The sequence below is a fragment of the Amborella trichopoda genome, chromosome 13, assembly GCF_054954075.1.
Source record: "Amborella trichopoda isolate Santa Cruz 75 chromosome 13, AtrichopodaSantaCruz75HAP2 v2.0, whole genome shotgun sequence".
Classification (NCBI taxonomy): Eukaryota; Viridiplantae; Streptophyta; class Magnoliopsida; order Amborellales; family Amborellaceae; genus Amborella; species Amborella trichopoda.
The window spans coordinates 37,309,595-37,331,968 of record NC_142348.1 but is presented as its reverse complement, the minus strand read 5'-3'; the positions used below and the strand labels follow the sequence as shown (position 1 = coordinate 37,331,968).

General features: G+C 35.3%; 1 protein-coding gene across 5 annotated transcripts in view; it reads right to left on the bottom strand.

Annotated features, from left to right (window-relative positions):
- The window catches only part of LOC18446356 (uncharacterized), a 48,689-nt gene extending 29,595 nt beyond the window's left edge, over window positions 1-19,094 (bottom strand). The window contains exons 1-2 of one of the 5 annotated variants that reach the window (XM_020674928.2): window positions 18,636-19,028; window positions 3,156-3,309 (exon numbers count right to left, since the gene is read on the bottom strand). The gene's annotated coding sequence lies outside the window, so the exon portion shown is untranslated. Of the gene's footprint in view, window positions 1-3,155; window positions 3,310-18,635 lie in introns of all 5 variants that reach the window. The other 4 variants (XM_088855285.1, XM_020674929.2, XM_006856476.4 and 1 more) reach the window with 4 other exon arrangements.
- Between the last annotated feature and the right edge of the window lie 3,280 nt (window positions 19,095-22,374).

Below are 22,374 nucleotides of genomic sequence, written 5' to 3'. Positions count from 1 at the left end.
TTAAAAGTATTTTGATCATTTTATTTATATATTTTTTAAAACAAATGTGTGATGATAAGAAGTATCAACTCAACCAATTTAAGCTTAATCTGACACTAGAAACTAAAATTGAAATTAAAATACAATATACATAGTAAAAAAGTACAACTCGAGAGTAAATTATAAAATATATAGGATTAGTTTTAAATTTTAATAATATAATGGGATTTTTTTTGGGAAATATACTACAAGATTATATGGTAGAATATAAAATAAACAAATCTTTTATTATACATCAATAAGAGAGATTTTGAAAATTTAAAATAACATGAGATGCCATCCCCGAGGTTCGAACATAGTTAGCAAGTCGGGGAATAATAAAATATTGGCCGACCAAAATATTGGTAACATATCGGTTTTATTTTAAAAAGTTGGAGGAAAAAATAGAGTTAAAAATACATATCGCCAAAAAATAACGTACACTACAGAATCGTGAATATTTCGGATTTGGTTCAAAAAACATAGTAAAAGAATCAGCTATGTAAAGATGACAGAATATAGGATTATCATTTGCAGCTACGGTATAGATATACTAAAGTAATTAAACAATAATTTTATAGCCTTACTATTGTCATTAGAGTATCACTTAACAATTTTTTGTTGAAACTTTCAATAAATCCAACAATAATGCTTACTTTGTTGTCACATCACAAAACATATCGTAGATTTATTGGAAACACAAAATTAAACAACAACAACAATACTAAACACAATAACTAATCAACAAATAACCAAGATCGCGGATTACTTTTTAAAGAAAGAAAACAAAAAATGCCCTCAATATAAGATTGCAACTAATTAAAAGAAGACGCAAAGACCCAAATATGTAAAATAGTGGTCCATCCAAAATGCTATGTTGTATACACCAATAAAATACAAAAATAAAAAATCAGATATGAAATTAATCAAACTTCTCTATGCATAAAAAAAATAAAATGCTTAAGAAAATTTGAATCTCGTACTGAATTCCTAGCTACCTAAATTTTTAATATCATTGAATCACTTTCTTGCTTTTTATAGGGATGCTATGGGTTTAACGAAAATAAAATAGATTTTTCATTAGATTACTCTTCTTCTAATTCATTCTATTATTCTAATTTTTTTTAAGGAATATATTGCTTCTATTTTTTCGTACACTTTTTTAAGGGAACTCATTGGTGAAATTTTTTATCGAATGTTTTGTGGAATTATGTTTCTTAATTTACTCCCACAATTAATGTTTTATCTTCAAACCAAATATCAATAATAGTAAGTTAATTAAGAAATAAAGTTATAGGGAAGAAGTTTTCTGAAAATTTCTTTTGAAAAAAATAAAATATAGCTTTATATCGGTTCTATTAAAAAAAATGATCTTTTGAAAAATCCGGAGTTCTAAACATATTTCAAAAAATTGGCGATCTAAATCGTGTTTTAATAAGAGACTTGCTATCTATGGGTTCGAATTGCTGACCCTCCCATCCAAGGTGCAGTAACCTCTACCACTACGAATTTTGTAAGTTCCCATAGAATGGATCAAAATATGCCATATAACTACTTTTTGATGTAAAATAATCTGTACAAGAATGTCTTGCAGTACCAACATATTGGCATGAAGCAGTCAACACGTGTATACCGACACTGTTGTTGGTGTTTATGTAACACCAAATATAATCGAACCTTTTTCATCCAAGGTTTTCAACTTAACCACAGTCAATTGAGCTCAAATTTGCCAGTATCTATGAAAATTTATTATGTGGAAAATAATAGCTGTTGATGCTATCTTTAGAAGGATTGAAGTCATCGCTAATTGTTTGGTGTGTTAAAGGCGTTGTTTAAAAAATTTATATTAATTAAATTTAAGACATATGTTGGCATGTGCATTGAAAATGATGAGAATAAAGTCAGGACCAAACCGGTTCCAGATTATGTAAGTCCAGGCCCGGTTCCCCCCAATATCTTTTAAGCATATCTAATAATTTTTTAGACCCCCAAAATCCCCAACTCATAAACACCTATTTTAATTTTCAGTTAATTTTATTTTTAAATATTTTTTCTGGATCACTGATTGGATCAATCCATACCAATCCGGATCACTGGATCATGGATATTTAGGGTGAACGATCCATCTCACCATTCTGGGTTTTGAGAAGGAAAAAAAGGAAAACTATTGTGAACCTAAATAAAATACAGTTGGGAAGTTACAGGAATGAAATAGCCGATTATCAAACTTCCTACTTTCTAGGAATTTAATTTCCAAACCAAAACTCAAAATCTCATCTTCAATATTTGCTATTCTTAGAAAGACAAGACTCAAAGATCAAGACTTGTACCATAGACTCCTACTTTCTAGTTTCTAGGAGTGCTTGTCAGTGTTACGCAAGCACGGGCACAAGGGTGAGTGTTTAACATGTATCTAAAGTATCTGGTGCTTTGAGCAATAAAGCCAATGCAGCAACACATATTCACACAAATATTATTTTATATTAAAAATAGGTTAATAAAATATAATTTTCAGTTACTTTACACATGAACTTATCATTTTCACAACGATAGAGCAGACTGCCACTTATTGAGGAGCCTAGAGTTCGAACCTCAAGAATTACGTTTTATGTTATCATGTATATCAATACTTTTAAGTTTACATTAAGATTTGCATATCCTGTAGACTTTCACATGACTTCAAATCATGGGTTCAAATTCTTAAATGTTTTGTTCATAACTCAAATCATGGGTTCAAATTCGTAAATGTTTTGTTCATAACTCAAATCATGGGTTCAAATTCGTAAATGTTTTGTTCATAACATGGCTAACAGTGTTGACATGTGTCAGCACACGACATAATAACATAATGACACGTCTAAGTCACATTGATGGTCGTTAAAGTGCAAATGACACCTATTAGGAATAGAGAGATATTATCGGGGAGGGGAAGGGGGGGGCGAGAGAGAAGAGAGGGTATTAAGAATGAATTTGTACTATAGAGGGGGGGGGAGAGAGAGAAGAGAGAGGGTTTTAAGAATGAATTTGTACTATAGAGGGGGGGGAGAGAGAGAGTTTTAAGACTGAATTGTCCTATAGAGGGGGAGAGAGATGGGAAGGAAGAACGAGCCTGAGCAATCTGAAAGTCATGCTCCTACCTTTTTCTGCCATTATAGAAGATAGACCAATTTGATATAATTGTTTACTTGTCAGGTTGTGTTCATTGTGGACAGTGAGAAAATCTAGCTGATTATGAAACTTGCAAGAAGAAAATTTTCCACTTCCTGTTCTTGGAGGTCAACATATAATATTCTGCACTCAAATCATGGCCATCAAATTTATTATAAGATCTCAATCTAATGAAAAGCGGCTGAAAAAACTGCAGATTAAATGTTTGAATATAAGAAATGCATGAATATAACAAACAAGAAAATTTTGTGAATATAACACATGTGTTTTGTGATGCTAATGCTAGCAGTAAATGGAATTTGCTTAAGAAATTGAAGAAATAATCAAATTTCTTTGTGCATGTACTAGTACATTTCTGGTTTTGAATTATAGTTCATAACTTTAACTTACCTAACATATCAAGGATATATCTGGGAAGAAAATCAAAGAATCCACTAGAAAATGGTTCACACGTCAACATACCTAACATGCCTAGGACATATCTGGGAAGAAAATCAAGAATCCACTAGAAAATGGTTCACACTTAGTTATGCCCTAAGCTCCTCCTACCCACTACGATTAGCGTTCTGGACATAGTTATTGGAATCTCTCACCTCAAGAGGCGATTCTACTTCATAATTCTAATTCAGCAATTCTATCAAGGAATTTTCATAGAACCCAATTCCATAAATTTTGGAATCTCGATTCCACATTTATTAAATCTTGATTCGATTTTTTTGGAATTTAGATTCCACAACACCAAATATTGTGGTTTATAGGTGCACAAAACTGTGATTTGATTAACATGGAATCTCACTTCCAACTCTACAGAATCTTGATCCAATTTTTTGGAATCACATACAAAGCAGTCATCATGTCACATATGCTGCATATTGTAAAATAAATTCAGGGACACTTACAAAACTTGCTTTTCTGCTGGTGCTAAAACTTGCCGACTACTATGAGAATCCGGAAAGAGTATTGGGTTCAATTTAATTTCCACAGATTACAATAAAGATCATCATAGAGACAAACAAAGCCTCATTTCAAGTACATTATATATATATGGAAAACTCTTCCCAACGCCTATAGGCGGAAATGAACAGTGATTCGCCTACCCTCATCACCATCCAAACTTCATCGCACAGTCACAGTTGTCCGGTAGTGTTTCAATTTTCATTTTTTTTCTACAAATCCAAATTACTTGAAATTTGGAGCATGCGTACATCTTTGTGAGGCGCACCTACTAAAAATATGAAAAAAATAATTCACAAAATATAAATTGACCAAAATATCCCCAAAGAATTATTTGGGTGTTTTAATCAATTTATATTTTACAAATTATTATTTTTATATTTTATTAAGTGCAGCTCACTAAGATATACACATGCTCCAAATTTCAGATCATTCTGAATAATAAAAAAACAATGAAAATTGAAACACTACCTGACAACTGTGACCGTGCGATGAAGTTTGGATGGTGATGAGGGTAGGCGAAATCACTGTTCATTTTCACCTATAGGTATTTTGTAATATCTTCCTATATATATATATCAAAAACAAAATCTCACTTTCAAGTATGAATAAGATAATATTTGTATGTTTCATAAACACAAATACGACTTCCCAATGGACTAGTGAAACATTATGCTATTTCATACTCATTGTTAAAGAACTCTATGGCTGTCTGTGAACTGTAATTAACATCATTCCTAAATTCTGAGAAACCAAAATGGATATATTAATCTTTATTCAATCTAGAACCTCAGTAAGGCCATTCAATACATCAATTTCAATGCTAGGAGAATCCTTGTTTAGGACCATTAAGGATCTTGATTACAATAGTAGGGGAACCCTAGCTAGGCATACTCAATAAATAAATTCAATTACTTAAAGAGACTATTGCTTAAGAATAGAACCTCAAATCTCTTGCCCTATGAAACCTGTTTCTTGTTGTTCCCTGTTGTGGTTCGAAGTTGGGTGATTCCATAAGGGCTCATTTGGTTCTTATGAAAACTTGCATCATGAAGCAACTTTCATATGAAACATACAGTTACCCACGTTTGGTTAATGCGTAAAATCAATGAAAACTTGTCCCATAGGAAAAGGTTTTACCACCACAAGGAGCAAATCATATGAACAGAAATCCCCACCCCACAAGGTGAGGTGTAAGTTGCCAGGGATTCATTCCTCGGATGGACCCCAAACAATATTTTCATTTGGGTTTACCGCAAGGGGCTGGAGCCACAAAAAAGGGCACAAAAAACAAAACCCTCACACCTCTCTCAAAGCCCTGCTTTCTCACAAAACCCTCGGCCCTCTCTTACAACCCTCTGTGACCTGCCTTCTCACAAAGCCCTGCCCCTCTTTCAAAGCTCTGCCTTCTCATAAAGCCCTGCCCCTCTCTCAAAGCCATGCCTTCTCTCTCACAAAGCCTCCCTCACCACTCTCTCTCAACCCTCTGCATTCTCTCTCACAAACCCACAAGCAAAGATCCATTTACAAGCCACATAAAAGATACCTCATCCTTCTTCAAGCGAGGATCCATTTGCAAGCTTTCATCTTCTTTAACAAGGTAAATTTGTTTTTTTTTTTGCTGGTATTCTTTTATATTTTTTTGCTAGTTTTTCTTCATCATAGTGTAAAGATTCTTCACCAAACAAAATAGGGTTTCCCTCATACGAACCCCCATACAAAATACCTCTTCTTCTTCAACAAGGGTATGAATTTTATTCTAGTGATCTTCCTGGTTTTTCCCTCTAAATGGTGGTCTTTTTCATCACCGAATGTAAATTTTTTTTCTATGATTTCCTCATGGAAATTTGTTGCGTTTTTTTTTTTGGCTTATTTTACGGGGTATAGAAGCACAATTTATGGGTTTTTTTTTTAGCTATATTTTTTTTTTTTTCTTTTTTTTTTTTTTTTATTTCTTGCTGATTTTTGGTTGTTCCATAGAATCCACTTTTGTGATTTTTACAGTGGGGTTTGTTCATCATCATGAAATGGAATTTTTGTTTTTCATTTTTATCCTAAAACTAGAAAGATTCTACCCAAATGCTTCCTGAGTATTTTTTTGGTCTCTTCAATCCCTTGAAAGGATAAATAACATGGTGTTTGTATGCGCAACCCAAATGTGGAAATCAAAATTACAGAATGCCATACTCTCTAGTTGGAAGTTTAAATACAGTGCGATACTCTAGTTAGAAGTTTAAATATAGTGAGACATAATTGTGGGTGTTTGAAGTTTAAATATAGGGTGCAGTTAGCATAAGGCATTATGTGATTTTTATAGTGGGGCTTGCTCATCGTCACGAAATTGCACAATTAGTTTGTTGAATTTTATTTTTTTTTCAATTTTATCCTAAACCAGAAAGATTCTACTAGAATGCTTCATGAGTAAATTTCCCATGAATTTTGAAGCCACGTTTTGAATGCTTTTCTCTTTAGAAGAATATGGATTATTTTCCATTTCTTTTTTGCTGATATGCTTTCTGATTATGATCTCATAATAAACAGTTTGATAGTGACATAATTATCTTGCTTTGTTGGATATTGATGCCCTTTTTCATTTCTTTATTTGTTAATGCTTATTTGAAGGGCATAAACTTAGATATGCAATGCTGGTTTTTAATTTTTAGAAATCTATCTATATTCTTGAAATAATTTTTTTTTACATCAAATGTTGTACCAGGCGTTTGAAAAATTGCAAAAGAGTAAAAATATCAATGCTAACTTTTATGCTATTAAAAGGAGGGTCTACCTTCTCTATTTTATTTTATGTTATTAGATGTTCATAAGCTACATGTGTTTAGTCTTGACTAGATGCCCTACTAGTTGTTAGCATTATCAACAACACTAATCCATGCAAAAGAATCTTCACTACATGCCTTGATAGCTGTTACCATTATATATGATTTCTTGTGAGAGTCAAAATGGAGTTTTTCAATAAAAGGAAAAATAAATTTTAGTTAAAAAACACTCAAAAAACAGTTCAAGGGGAGAATTGTTCAAATTAATTCTTCAAGTTAATTTTTTATTCTTTTTGCATAACCATCCAAAATACATATGGATATTTTATACCCCAACCCTTATGTTTAATACCAATATAGAAAACAATACTCATTGAATCTTTTTAAAAACTTTAGTAGATCCTAAAAAAAAATGTGGCTAGCTCTACCTGTTTCCCTTTTAAGTATGGATTCTCAGCCTCCCCTCTTAAGACACCGAGCCCGACAAGAAAGTCAAAAACTACTATTGGACCCTCAGTCGAGATAACTTCTTTCTTGATGTAATGGTAAACTAGGTCAAAGGAAAAGCAAAAAATTCAAGGAAATTTCACCCCAAATGCTTGGAAATATATGGTAAACGCAATGTAAGATGAGTACAAGGATGGCTTTGATAAGGAACGACTAAGGAATAGATTGAGGACACTAAAGACCAAATTTCAACATGTTAGATCCCTCTTCCAAGGTAAATCTGGCTTTGGTTGGAATGATGCCAAAAAGCTGGTCACAGTAGAGGAGGTTGTTTCGACCAAATGGCAAGCAGTGAGTCTACAACACTAATCTTCTAAGCAAGTCAATTGTATTCATATTTATAAATGTTTAGGTTCATAACACATTCTTACTGCTACATTTGCAGTGCCACAAATGGGTATCCAGGATTAGGAAAACTCATGTGCGCAGATATAACGACATGGACCTATGTTTTGGAGATTCAACTGCAGATGGAAATAACAGTCGCACTGGATATGATTCTCCTTTGTAGGAGAGCACCATACAAGTAGAGGATAATGCTCCAAACGAAGAGATTCTTGGCATGTCTGACGGCTTCTTAGGTGGAGGACGTGAATGCATAATCCAGTTCAGGTGGCAATGTGAAGACTCCAACATCCACTAGGAAGCCCAAAAGCTTTGCTAGTTCACATCTCGTAAAGGGAAGCGACCTATTGCTTTCAATCATGCATACGAGACACTTGATAAGGTGGTTGAGGCAGTCTGCCAAATGAGCGCCACTACCCCTAACTCTGCTTCTACCCCCGCCACTACTTCTATCATTACCCATAGTGCATATGGTGAAGAATTCACTGCTGAAGTAGCTTACAAGGCTGCAGATATCTCCCTGCAACCTGGGAGAGAAAACATGTTTTTAGCTATGTCGTCAAAGTATTATAGGGGTTGGATAGAATGAGAATTCAAGAAAATGTGATTATTGTCTTGTTTGTGGGATTTTCCTATGTACTAATACTACGATATAGTTTTTTGTGTTTTATTGGGATTTTTCTATAATGGCTTGTTTAAGATTAAGCAATGACTACTTATGATGGAGTACTTTCAAGATGTGCTTTTATTTTATGGGGATTTTGCTATAATGACTTGTTTGCATTTAATCAATGACTATTTATGATGGAGTCGTTTAATGATGTGCTTTTGTTTTAGGGTGCAGTTTGAATACGGATGCATCCATAGGTGTAGAGGTAAGGTGCACCTTCAAATTTTATCGTGGTATATAATTTTGATGTAAAATGTTTTTAGGATTATATCAAAATCTATTTTTTTTATATCTAATTATAAAATTTTAAATTTCAAAAATAGTTAAAATCAAGTAGATCTATAAACATATGAAAATCTTGAAAATGGACGGTGTAGATAATATGTTGTAAAATGCATTATTTCTGAGACTTACAATCTTTTTATTTTTCATAGTCATATAGCTCAATGTCAAGATGATCAATCAAAGGGTATTTCAACATTAAAACTACCTTTTCCGATGGATTTTTGAGGGGCATCCGTAGTTCTACATTATAAGGCAGCATCCTTATACAAACTTTTTCCTTTGTTTTATGGGGCTTTTCTTATAATGTACTAATTTTCTCTTTATTTGATGCTTTTATTTCATTCAAAGATGCCATGTTTCTCTTCCATCCATTTTTATTATTATTGAAAGATGCTTGCGTTTTATGCGAATTTTCTTATTTTTATAGAGTGTGATGTTTATATTGACATAGAAAGCCCTAAGAAAATATAAGGATCTCTTTTTTAATTATAATAGTGCAGGAAACTATATTGTCATGGAACCATCAAAATTGTGCAGCATTGTTGTCATAGCTCTTTGTACATGGATGTCGTATACTAGAAGTGATTGATAAGCGACCTATTCAAGTTCACACTTTAACGCTAACTGGGTTTGCTTTTGTTTAGTACCTAATGACTGCACATAGAAGAAGCTGCTTTGATCTACTACATATGGATGTCAATACCTTTTGCAAATTGCGTGATATTTTTTGATAGAGGTCCCTTCTTTGTGATAATCGGAAGAACAAGTTGCAATTTTCTGGAAAACTGCAACACAAAGTCACACCAATAGGGTGTTGCAAATTAGCTATCAACATTCTGGAGAAACAATTGGTAGACATTTCAATAATGTGTTGAATGAAGTACTACACTTTGGAAGAGAGCATCGGTTACCCCTGAGTGGCGCCACTCATCTTTCTATCTCAAGAGACACCAGATTTGCTAAGTTTGTCAAGGTATCAAAATTGTCAACAAACTTCATGTTATTTCAATAATGCATTTTTACCTCATCCAATATGCCTTTGCATAACATTGATAGGATTGTGTTGGAGCGCTTGATGGGACACATGTCACAGCTTATTTCCTCGATTCCGCAAAGGGAAGGGTAAGATATCCCAGAATGTACTAGCTTCGGTTTCATTTGACATCACTTTTCAATATGTGCTTGCTGGATGGGAGGGATCTGCTTCGGAGACTAAAGTTTTATACTCTGCATTAGAGAGTTCTACTAATCCTTTAAGAGTACCTCCAGGTAATATCGAACATGATTTCATGCATAGTACCATTATGAAATTTATTATAATGCACTCATCGATGTACATGTCGCATTTGTTCTACGTAAATTCTAACTCATAGATGCATGCTACCCCAATATGCATGGCTTCATGACGCCATAACATGGAACTCGTTACCATCTTCAGGATTAACGAGGTGGTAATAATCCAAGGACAAGAGATGAACCATTTAATTATCGAAACTCATCACCACATAATGTTGTTGAGCGCACATTTGGTCTATGGAAGGCATGCTTCCCAATCTAACAGAAGCAATTTCGCTATCCATTTCAAACTCAAGTCAGTATCATCATTGCAACATGCACATTACATAACTATATCTGGATGACAAGAGAAGATGTCAATGTTGACGAGTCAAGGTTTGAAAATGCTGCATTGGAACGTGTTGATCAAATGGTGCGAGAGACAATAACTTCTCATCAGAGCAGGGATGATGTTGCTACAGAGTTACGCGATGAAATTGCTAATGCAATGTGGGAACGATATCAAAATAGGGTGTAGCATGTAGTAGTCGTGATGGTATTACATTCTTCATTTTCTTTATTGTACTTGTACCTCTATTATGCATTTCAGGATTGGAAATGGACATCATGAGTTTTTTTTTTGACAAGGTTATGTAGGAATGGAACTTGAGATGTTGGGCTTTGAAAACCTAGCCTCTATCGTCTTGACCCAAGCCCGTTTCCTTATATGGACACCATGCGTTAAAGATGTATTCATGCATTGGAACGGAAAAAGTATTGTTAAATTTTGAACTACAAATATTTTTTCATTAATCTTGCAAGATAGAGAGATTAAAAGAAGAAAAAAAATGCACGGATAAGTTAACCAAGGCTTGATGCTTGTATAATTTAATGAAGTGAACCAAACTTATGATTTAAACCATCCATTTTTTTAAACATTATATAGATTGAATATTTTAAAAAAAAAATCATCTTACTGGAATGGACGTCGATATCAAATCAACTATATTGCAATTGAATGGTTAAAAATACGTATTAATCCAGATTCTGGGCCATGGGTTACCAAACATAAGAAACTGAGTACACAAGAATTCCAGACATGTGAACCAAACATAGGGAAAAAATAGGATTGGAAAACTCTTGTACAAGGAACTGTTTATTTATGAAAACTGTTACGCATGAACCAAACAAGCCCTAAAGGTGGGAATCTCGATTCCAATTCAATTCCAAAAAATATTGAATCTATATTCCAATTGGATTGGAGCGTGATTCCAAATAGGTAGGAATCAATTCCATTGGGGTTGGAGCATGATTTCCAAAAAGTAAGAATCTAAATTCTTGCAGTACACATGGTACAACGGTGATTCCAATAGTGGAAATCTTCTAGCTGTCTGTGATTTTGTGTTTCCTATTCTTAAAATGATTCGTTTCCAACAACTACAGTACTGAAAGTTAGATTATAGAAATAGGAAGGCAGAAATCTTACAATGGTTCCTTTGTATATTTAGGTATAAAAAAGTTCCAATTTAGTTAATAGATGTTATTTTCTGCTCCTCAACTTGACAAAATGTTCCCTCAATCATGACAGTTTAAAACTTCAACCTATTTTCACATCACTGTCACTATATCTTCCCCAAACCATGTTTCCATCAAATTTTCCCATTCCAACAGCCACAAAAACATTATCCCACAAACTTAATGGACTACCAAGTTTAGAGAATCTTCTAAATATGAAATCTTGCCTCACCTTATCCATATATAAACTACTCATGCAGACCCAGTTTCAAACTCAAAAAAAATCAATCATGAGTTTGTAAATAGAACCAAAAGACAGAGCTATGCATGTTAATGAAATAAAACTTATTATGCATGTAGATGAAATAAAACTAAGAAATCTACCCCATAAAAGGTAGAGGTTATGCATCCAAAACCTTGGATAATGTACACAGGCAACAAAAGATGCCTATTCAGAGTGTGTCCCCAATGAATTGTGGTTTAATTTACAATTGGTTCTGTAATAAAACTCAAAAGAGCATCTGAAGCTCTCAATAATTATATATATATAATTCAAGAAAGAAAGAAAAGTACATATAGCCATTTAAAATAATGGGTGCATATTTATAGAATTTTTTATACTTATAACAGGGCACCTTTATGCTTATTCCTGCATGGTATAAATAAGGATGGCCTATTATTATTTAGGGTCTCTTCAATATTGGTTGCACCAATTCAACCCAAAAGACAATGTTCTTTCTGCATGACTTTTCCCATGTATTGTTTCACCAAATGAATGAAATGAACTTTAGGCTGCAAGTCATCTCTTCTTGTATCCAATTCGATGCTGCAATAAAACACACTCCGATTTAGTGTGTATTGATGCCTTAGATGTCAAACGTTGCTTGTGAGAACATTATATATTGGTGACCTCAAACACATCACAAGTTTTCTGAGTAAGGTTTCTATAAACTCAAACTTGCATGAGCCTCTGCATATATGCATGCGAATTTGGTTTGTGTATGTGGTGATATCTTTTGGACAAATTCACACCAATATTGGGCTAACCTACTTGTTCATAGTTGATGGAATCGGATCGGGATCGGGATGGAGAGCGAGCACGGGATAGGGATAGGGATCAGGAGAGGGGTATTATGAAAGGCTAGAAGATCCCTAAGGTTGGGAGAATTTTCCGTACAATGCATGTGTAGGGATCGAGATCCCTAAAAGTTAGGTATCTCAATCCCAACCTTTTGGGGACCTCGAACTCAGATTTTTGGAATCTAGATCCCTAATTTTGGGGGATCTTGCTCCTAACCTTAAAGAGTACATATATATAGTCTACAACTCCATATATTCTTTAAAATACGGTTCTCTTTGCAAACAAGTCAACTATATTAAGAGCACAGTTGCACTGCCAGCGGATTTGAAAATATCATTTTGGTTGTTATCTTGGTATTTAAGGTGAGGATAGAGATGCCAAAATTTAAAAAACGAGATCCTCTGAAGATCCCTTTTCCGAGTGAAATTCTAGAGTGGGATCACCACCTAGGTTGGGAGATCCCAATAACCATGACCCTGTCTAATGTTCCACTGGGAAGATAAGAACCATTATAAATGGTTCCCACAAACTCCCCACACTCCATGAGATCAAACTCAAATTCAAAGTAACAAAATAAATTAACAATGAAAACCTTGGATCTTGATAAGTAAAGAAAATTGTATTAATTCTGTAAGATTATACAGATTATTCATTAGAACAAAAACACACTACTGAGAATGGATAATTACAAAAATCGATACAAACTAGGTACTGAGCATCAACATGGGGAGGTCCATACAAAATTTGGGGGAGGTTTAAATACATGAAGGATTGTCAGTGATGATGATAGAGGGGAGAGTACTCCTTACCAGAGCCAAGAAATCTGCCTCAAAACTTTCGTTATTTTTTGCTTTTTGTCAATTTCTAGCTAATGACCACCTATACACGATTTTTACTTTCCATCTCCATGGTTGTGGTTCGCATAAGTGGTAGAGAAATAGTGAACTGACTTGAAATCGCCCAAGTTTGCTTTAAGAAGTGTGAGGCACCTGAGCAATTCTCACTATATTCCAAAACTGGGGATTAATTATTTTGAATGTACGGTTGATCCTAACCCTAAGGAGGTTCCACCTTATGGGGATCAGTGAAAAAACCAGAAGAGAAGTTTCTCGCTCGGAGCCCAAAGAGCAATATGCTCCGCTTCAACAAATGAGAGCTACTTAGATGAGTGGGACAGAGGGCTTGTAGTACCTACCAACGTTGTATGCTATGGAAGGGAAGGAGCCTAAATCGACCCCCTTCTTTCCTTTTCTTCAAAGACACTAGAGCAGTACAAAGATATTGGACTCCTGGATGAGACTAAGCAGCTATTGTTCCAACGCGTCCCTGATCAGCCTATCTGAATTAAGACCGATTTGAAAGTATTCCACATGATCTAATATCTTTTCGATAAAATTACGCGACAACCAAGGGGGAAGAGGAGATCTTTCTATATCAAACTATTAGTTGAAAAAATGATAGGCAAATTCTGGACGGCTCCTACTCCCGCCTCCAGCAACTATGATCGAAAGGACGACATCATGCCAATTGGCGAGGAAATCCGAGGTAGAATAACAGTTGAAAAGTTTGTTTGAGGGAGCCCAAAATATAATAGTGGAGATGATCGTTTGGATGATGGTGGATAGATGAGATGATGAGCCCATTGAAGCTCCTTCCTTTCAAGCCAAACCAAATAATCCCCTAGATGATGATGAGGCACGAAAGTAGGCTACCAAAGGCCGATAAAAAAAGGGAAAAATATTGTTTGTAAAGGTCGTCCACCGAGGGTGGTAACTCAGAACAGACCAAAAAGATTCACAAGATGTGCTCATATCGTGGCTGACTGGGGGGAAAACAAAAAGACATGGCCACTGGAATCCTCTTTGTTACCGCATAGGGCACATCTATTGGCTAGACGGAAGCCTCACTTTAGTATATGGTTCACTAATAGAACTTTGTGCAAAATGGTAAGCCAAGAGAAATCTTGCACCAAGATTGAAACCGAGGAGAGCAATCTCCGTTGACAATCACTGAATTGGGGGTGGATGTTGTGAGGGTTTTGGAGAAAGAAGAGACCGAGAAAGAGCCATTAGGGGAAGGAATCCAAACAATTTTACCGGCACCCAAGAAAGGTAAGAAGAAACCATTGACCCGAAGAAGAAGGAAGATAAACTAGGCGCTTTGGTCTCAATGAGGTTTGGGCATAAAATAGGAGTCTAAACTATATACCAAGCCACTAGAGAAGCATACGACAATCAAGGCCTCACTACTTACAGCAATGTTGTAGATGGCAAGGAAGGCTACATCAAGGCTTTGATCCCCAAGCTAGAGGTATTCCTAGAATCTTGTATGGTTCCCAAATTCGGGAAGGAAGCGTACAAGAGCTGAAAAGTTGAAACTGAGTTGGCTAATGACTAGCCATGCACCCGAAGCCCTTAAGGACGATGGATCTTTTGGAAGCCACCCAGAACAATTCATATCATATCTATTGGATATCACTTGTCACCATAATTGATCTTGATTAGTGGTTAATGCCACCACCATTTGCCGAAGAGCATTGTGTTAGCAATTTTGAGGTTTCGAAAGCCTATGCCATAGGAGAAGCTGGGTTTCCATACTAGGTCTCACTAGACTAGGTGGAATTTGTTCGAGTTCGAACATACATTCCACAGGAAATCTGGTATGAGAAGTTCAAATTTCTATGACATGGTAACCGACATGCAAAAAAAGGACATTTGGATCACCGGGATGCTTGCAAAGGTGAGTTTGATGAGGATAATGAAGGTGCTGGTGTCGAAGCAGAGTGGATTGAGATCAAAAGTATGGATAATGGTAGGCTAGAAGATCCATATAGTCCGCCTCCTTGTCGGTACATCTTGAACTTTAGGAATCTCAATCCAACATGTTTGGAAGCTCCATCCAACTTTTTTGGATGCGTGATGAATTCTAAAGATAAAAGACTTATCTCATAAAAGCATTTTTTCTATTTGACAAATATAGAACATTAATCATTTTGTAGCATAATTACTTCTTTTTTTAATGGATATGGATTTAAGCCTTGTTTTCTATAAAAGATTAATATAAAATGGGTGCGATTAAAATTGACCGATCCCTGAGGAATTGGGATTGTGATTTCCCATATGGGAGAGGGATCCACCCAAGGTCTAGCTCTAAGGACGTGGAATAACCGGCATTGCCATCAAGTTGTGAGACCCCGATAACTATGATACAGCCACTAAAAAGAGAGGAACCGGTGCTTAAACGCACCCAACTTCCTCTCGAATTTCTCGACTATGGAATCCAACGGGGAGGTATTTGGTTTACCGAAATAGAGGAGGAACCCTAAATATTTACTAGGGTGATTATCAAATCCTTCGTGCTAACACTTGGAGGGTGACTTGGCAATGCCCATAAGATTTATGCAGGTTAACCTCTAGGCCCATCATTAATTCAAACAACTAAATGAATAGCCTAGATCATCGACTTCTTGGAGGGAGGCATCAAGCAACACCAAAGTGCAATCCGCATAGAGAAGATGAAAAATGGTGGGGCCACAGGGGACAAGGAGAAATCTGGGAGCATACCAACCTAGAGACACAAGGGACCACATGGCCACAATGTTTTGGAGAGGGATTGTCTATTGATACACTCGTTCGTTATGAGTGCACCATCCAATTTTTCCTACCAAAGACAAAGGCTCCTTGATTTGGGAAATAATTTGATTAAGGACATGATACAGTCGCGAGGCAAGAACCTTGGTAAGGATCCATAAAAGCTCTTTAAAAGGCTCATCAATCTAAAATCCTTTAGTTCATTGGCTCCTTTACTTTAGGGATGAGTGTTATGAATATTTATATTTTTGTTTACCACTCCCCTTAAGCTAGGACTTCAAGGCCAAGGACATCCCAAACCTTGCTAAATACGAAAACAGGGAAACAATCAGGGTGGGGCTTTGTCTTGCCTCAAACCAACAACGGCTTTCAAAATCTCTTGCCGTCGAAAAAGGTCATTCAGGTCGTCAGCCACTATGTAATGAGATGGATTGAAAAGAGAGATATTTTCTATTTGAGGTCGAGGGCCATTTTCAGCGGCAAAGAGCTTTTGAAAGGAAGCGATAACAACCCTGAAAATGTCATCTTGCTCCTTGTAAATTAAACCATTGTCCGTAATGTGGAGGATAGAATGTCCCTTTTTTTGGCAATTTGCAATTTTGAGATATTCTGGTCCCCCTCTCAAAGCCATTTAATCCTAGGGTGCCAGTGCCAAAAGAACTCCTCTCACTTTAGAATACTTTGGAGGTTTTCCTTTGCCAAAAGTCTAGTCTTGAGTGCAGAAGGGCTCACTTTAGAATACTTTGGAGGTTTTCCTTTGCCAAAAGTCTAGTCTTGAGTGCAGAAGGGGAGCGATCCCCGGCTTCCTTTAAGAAGTCTAATAACTTGATAATAGCAAAATAATTCTATTTTTGTATGGACAGAGCCACAATCATTCCTAAGCATTAGTTAGGTCGTTTGCATATTAAATATCTTTTTTTTTTATTATTGAACTAGATGAAGTGATTAGATCATTCCTTTTTACATGCTTATTATATTGTAAAATAGAAATAGAAAATGCCTATGTCACTATATAGATAACCCAAACAGCATATATATTAGGGACAATTAATAAATTAAAATACCCATTATCACATAAATCAAAGCTTGATGTCATTCCTTGTATTCTTACAAATTAATCTTCATTCCATTCCTTGTAATTCTTATAATTTCGATAACTTCTTTGAAACTTTTATACTTATGTGCAAATAGGAAATGACGCCACACCTAGTGTGTCAAAAACCTCTAGCATCTTGCACTGCATCCTACATTTCATAACCTTCGTCTCACTCTCTCCCTTTCTCACAAGGATTCTCATCTCCATCTCCCATTCATTCCCTCTTGCGGACTATCACATCTGTCTAACTCCATTCTCTTGAAAACCTCTGAACCTCAACTTCCCTAGGTGAGTTGTCCAAAAGCCCCAAATCCAAGGTGGAGGACCAAGGCAGAAGGTGCAAACACAAATATGAGCCTGAAACCCAATTAGGAGCCCAGGGTAACTCTCTTTCTCAATCTTCTCTCTATGAAAGAGTCCCAGTCCTCGCAATCATCTTACTAATATGTAAACACTTAAATACCTTACAGTGTTTCCACTAAGGCCTAATATATTTCATGAAGCACAAATAGAACACAATCTTTCCCTAAACTACCATACCATCAAGACCTGACTGCCCACAAACTTCCCAAAATACTATAATAGTGCATACTGTGTGCAGCAATCAACTCCAAAACCAAAACTACTTTAAAAATATTTTAAACCATGTATAAAAATTTCTGCCTTCTTTACCCAAAGGAACTCATTTAAACCATCATTTTTTGGGAATCAAGATAATCGTCCATTCCTGAGAGCTCTATGGTGGCCATACATAATGAATGGAGGGTTTAAGGAAAACTAGGGCATCTAAAGGTGGATGAGAGGAGTTCACATTGTAAGGGCATCTGATTGGTTAATAGACAGGGCCCCCAGAGCGGTGATCATAGTGCAAAGTGAACTATCTTGCCTTTCAAATAATAGAAAAAGAAAAAAGGAACTGGTCTTTTGTAAAGAACATGCTCTAAAACCAAGCAAATTATATTAAAAACAAACATATAGTCCTTTAACTATCCAGAGCTTTTCCCACTTTCTAGAGCACCAGAAATAGAAATTTTAATTATTAAACAACAACATAAACTAAAATCCAAAATAAAAAAGAGAAAAATGAACAACATACTCAAAGGCATGCATATGAAAAGAAAGGATACGTAGATCAGAAAAACCCGCATTACATATTAGAACAGAAACAGTAAGCAATTGATACCATGTCCAAGCAAACCCTGGCGATTTCGAAGTATGCACTTCTTTCAAACAACAATAATCAGAGAAGCTTTCATAAAGAAAACATAAACCACGCTCCAAAAAATTTCAGTGAACAAGAGGAAAATGCGTAAGAAGTTTCAGTTATCAAAATAGGAAGAACGTTACATTACTTTACCTGAATTAGCAAGCAAAGCAAACTGTTGGATAATCAAGCAAAGCAAACTTCTGCAAACCCTAAAAATCACCTTGGGGTATGATACATGAGATCCTCAAGAACCACTGCAAAAAGCACCCTCACATTTTCCTGCAAGCATATCAAGGGTTTTATTGAGCGTCGGGGTTATATCGAGCGTCCAAGGGTTTTATTTGCTCCAAAGTAGAAGCGCAGTAGACAGGGAGGAGGATCTCACGGGACTAAGATCACACTTTAGAGAGAGAATTGAGAAATAGAGAGAGTAAGGTTGGGGTTTGGGGAGAATGCAAGCGGGGAATAATGATATTTTTTTTTTTCCCATAAGATGAGATAAGATGGAAACGCATGAGCGTGGGGCCGACATATTTCAAGATAGGAAAATGATTCAATAGGGCTACGCCCCTATTAAAATAAGAGGGATTGTATACGATGAGAGAGACCATTTATCAATAAGGGAGGGGTGGTATACAATTAGGCCATTTATCTTTAATACAAGATGTTCACAATTATGTACAATCATATCATGTAAAATTTGATAGTTTAGATATATCAAAAGTTTGAAAAAATATCTCTTGAAGTTTGAGTTTGGTCAATGGAATAAATGCAATCATCTAATTTCACATCCAATGGTCAAGATTAATTGTGACCACCTTGTACCAAAGATAAATGGTATTATTATATACTTTTTCAATAAGTAAAGCCGTGTTTTCTTATTTATTGAAAATTTGTAATTCAAGTATTGGAAAACCTTTATATCAATCATCTGGACTTGAATATTATAGTTGTGAAAAAAATTAAGATTTTAAGCTCAAAAATCGTGTATATTGTAACAAATTATCTAGACCGTCAATTTCACCATAAAAATAAGTATTCACAAATACCGTAAGATTTGTAATTTTTTTTAGTTTTAAATTTTATTGTCGGTATTGGAAATTGATTTTAGAGTTACCATAAGATTTTCATTGTCAACAGTGCTTCCAAGATGAGGATTTGAGGTGAGATATTATTTATAGGCCTTATAAAAATTTCATCACACAAGATATGTATGCATGAGTGCAGCAAACTACTTCCCATCATCATACGGTTCCTATACCGTCAGATGACAAAAACGGACGGCAACACTCATTTCTATTCTTCGATGGTCATTGTGTGTTCTTCCCTAATACCATTATTTATGAGATTGTGAGAGTAAGAAGATTTTGCAAAAGAATCATAAAATGGTTAATTCAAACTGGAATACCCACGAAATCATTGCACTATTGAGTTTCAAGGACATTCTCGAATGTTGAATATTATCGATGTTTGTATCGGGAGTCAACCTTAAATAAGCAAAGAAAGTGCACCCTAACTCCTACCAGAAGTTTCAGTTGTGCTCCTATAAATTTCTGCGTTAGCCTGAAAACCTTAAATGTGAAATGTTGAGCTTCAAATATAATGCAGATTAAATTGATGTATAAACACTCTAAAATCTTGAAAATACATAGTCTAGATAATATGTTACAAAATGTACTATTTTAGAAATAGAAATCTTTTTGCATCTAGAAGTCAATATGGTCGACTGAAAGATTTTCCAATGTCAAAACAACCCTTTTCACATGGGTTTTGGGGCGCGTCTTACCTTTATTAGTATATATGGTTAATACCTTACATGAACTTTTTTCATATATAAAACCCAAATGACTTGCCGGTTGGAGATCTAAATATAAATGGGTTTATATATCATAAGACCATTTACTTTTAGTACAAGGATGATACGTTCACTCCTAACTGTCAAATGTGCTTGGTTGGATTACAAAGTTCAACAAATACATAAATCATTTGGACTTTGAGCATAGATAATGATATCCCACCAACCGCTTAATTTACATCTATAGGGCAAAGGTAATTATGACCTCCTTGCAATAAAGGTAAACAATCTTATTATATATTTTTTTAGTATAAAATATAAATTTATTTAATCAATAATAACTTGCATGAAAACTTCCATAAATGAAATGTCTTGTAGGAAAGGAGGTAGTCATTCATGGGACTTCATTCTTCAAGCTCCCACTCACTCCATTGTGGCATCATGGCCTTTATCACAATGGAGGGCTGAAAAATAATAAAAATAATAAATTTATTAAAATTGGTAAAGAGATAAAAAAGATATGGAGAGAGAATTTTTATTGTCGAACACATGGATAACTAGATAGAAGGACAAAGAAGTCTCAGATTTTGTTGTATCCTTCATAATGGTGTAGTTAGTCCCAATTTATAGATTTTGGAGCTTATCCCCTTGTGGCATATGACAAGTTTTGCATCCAATAGTCAATATCTTTTTCTGCCCTAATCAACAGTTAAGCATTCCTTATCCACTTCCTCTCTCTCTCTCTCTTTCTCTCTCTCTCTCTCTCTCTCTCTCTCTCTCTCTCTCTCACACACACACACATATACACACATGCTTAAAGAAAAAGATTGCTTGGCTCTATATACCATTTGAGCATTATTGATATTGGTGCGGTTTGTATAGGGTCATGGCTCTAAACAATCAAATTAGAACCCACCTTCAAATAGTGTCGAGAAATATGAGTTCAATACTGGGAAGTTTTGTGATAACCTTAACTTATATTTTTCATCTTTAGTTATAAAATTTAAAGCTTCAAAAATAATGTAGATTGAGCAAATCTATGAAAACTTGAAAATTTGGAAAATTGACGGTCCAAAAATACGTTACAAGATACACTATTTTCAAAACTTGGAATCCATTTTTTTCTCATGTACATGCATCTTAATGTTGAGATTATCAATTTGATGATATTTGGGCATCAAAACAACCTCTTATAGTGGAAGTTTTGTTGGGTTTATGTGGCCTTTAAAGGCCTTATGAGTGATTGTGATGAGACATTTGATATAGTGGATCATGAACTCAGTGGGAGTGTGGTCCCTCGTAGACCATACCATGCAAACAATGTTTGCAGACACCAGACTGTACTTGACGGTCTAGGGTAGTCGGTTGCAGACACCAGACTGTGCTTGACGGTCTAGGGTAGTCGGTTGAAAAGAACCCATGTTGCTTGAGCATAGAGAATAAACCGATAAGGTCGGAGTACGCCCGGATGAGTGAGCCGAGGGACTTTGTGACCTTTGTGTGTAATGGTGGCCTACGGAGATGGAGGTCAAAGCCTCATTCATGTACCATCACTTGGCATGCATATTGAAAGACCGTTCAGGAGAGCAAGCAAGCCACCTTTTAGGGTGAAGCATATGCATGTGCGAGAGATACTCCTATGCGTCATAAAGTTGTAGTCACATCAGGTCTAGATGACATTGATTCGTCTCTAGGGGAGAACGCAGAATAGGATTGCAACATTGGCTCATCGGTCAGACTTTAGTGACCCGCTAATGAGCTCCTGCTTGGACTGTGGGTCATGGGCAACATTGGGTCGGCATGATAAAGCAAGCGTAGTCTGTAGTCCATAGTTGAAGGTGGAGTGCCCCATTGTTGATTTAATTCCTTGACCATATGGATCATTTTCCCCTCAAATTAATTTAATTATGTTTTTTTTATAGTATATATTATTTTAGAATTTTATTTGATTTTTTATAAACTCCTGGATATTTTATTTATAAAATTTAGGTTTATAAAAACAAAGATATTAATTTTTTAATGATTTAAATATTCAAATAATATTCTAAAATATATTTTTAATATATGAAATTTTTAGGGACCCATTATGCACAT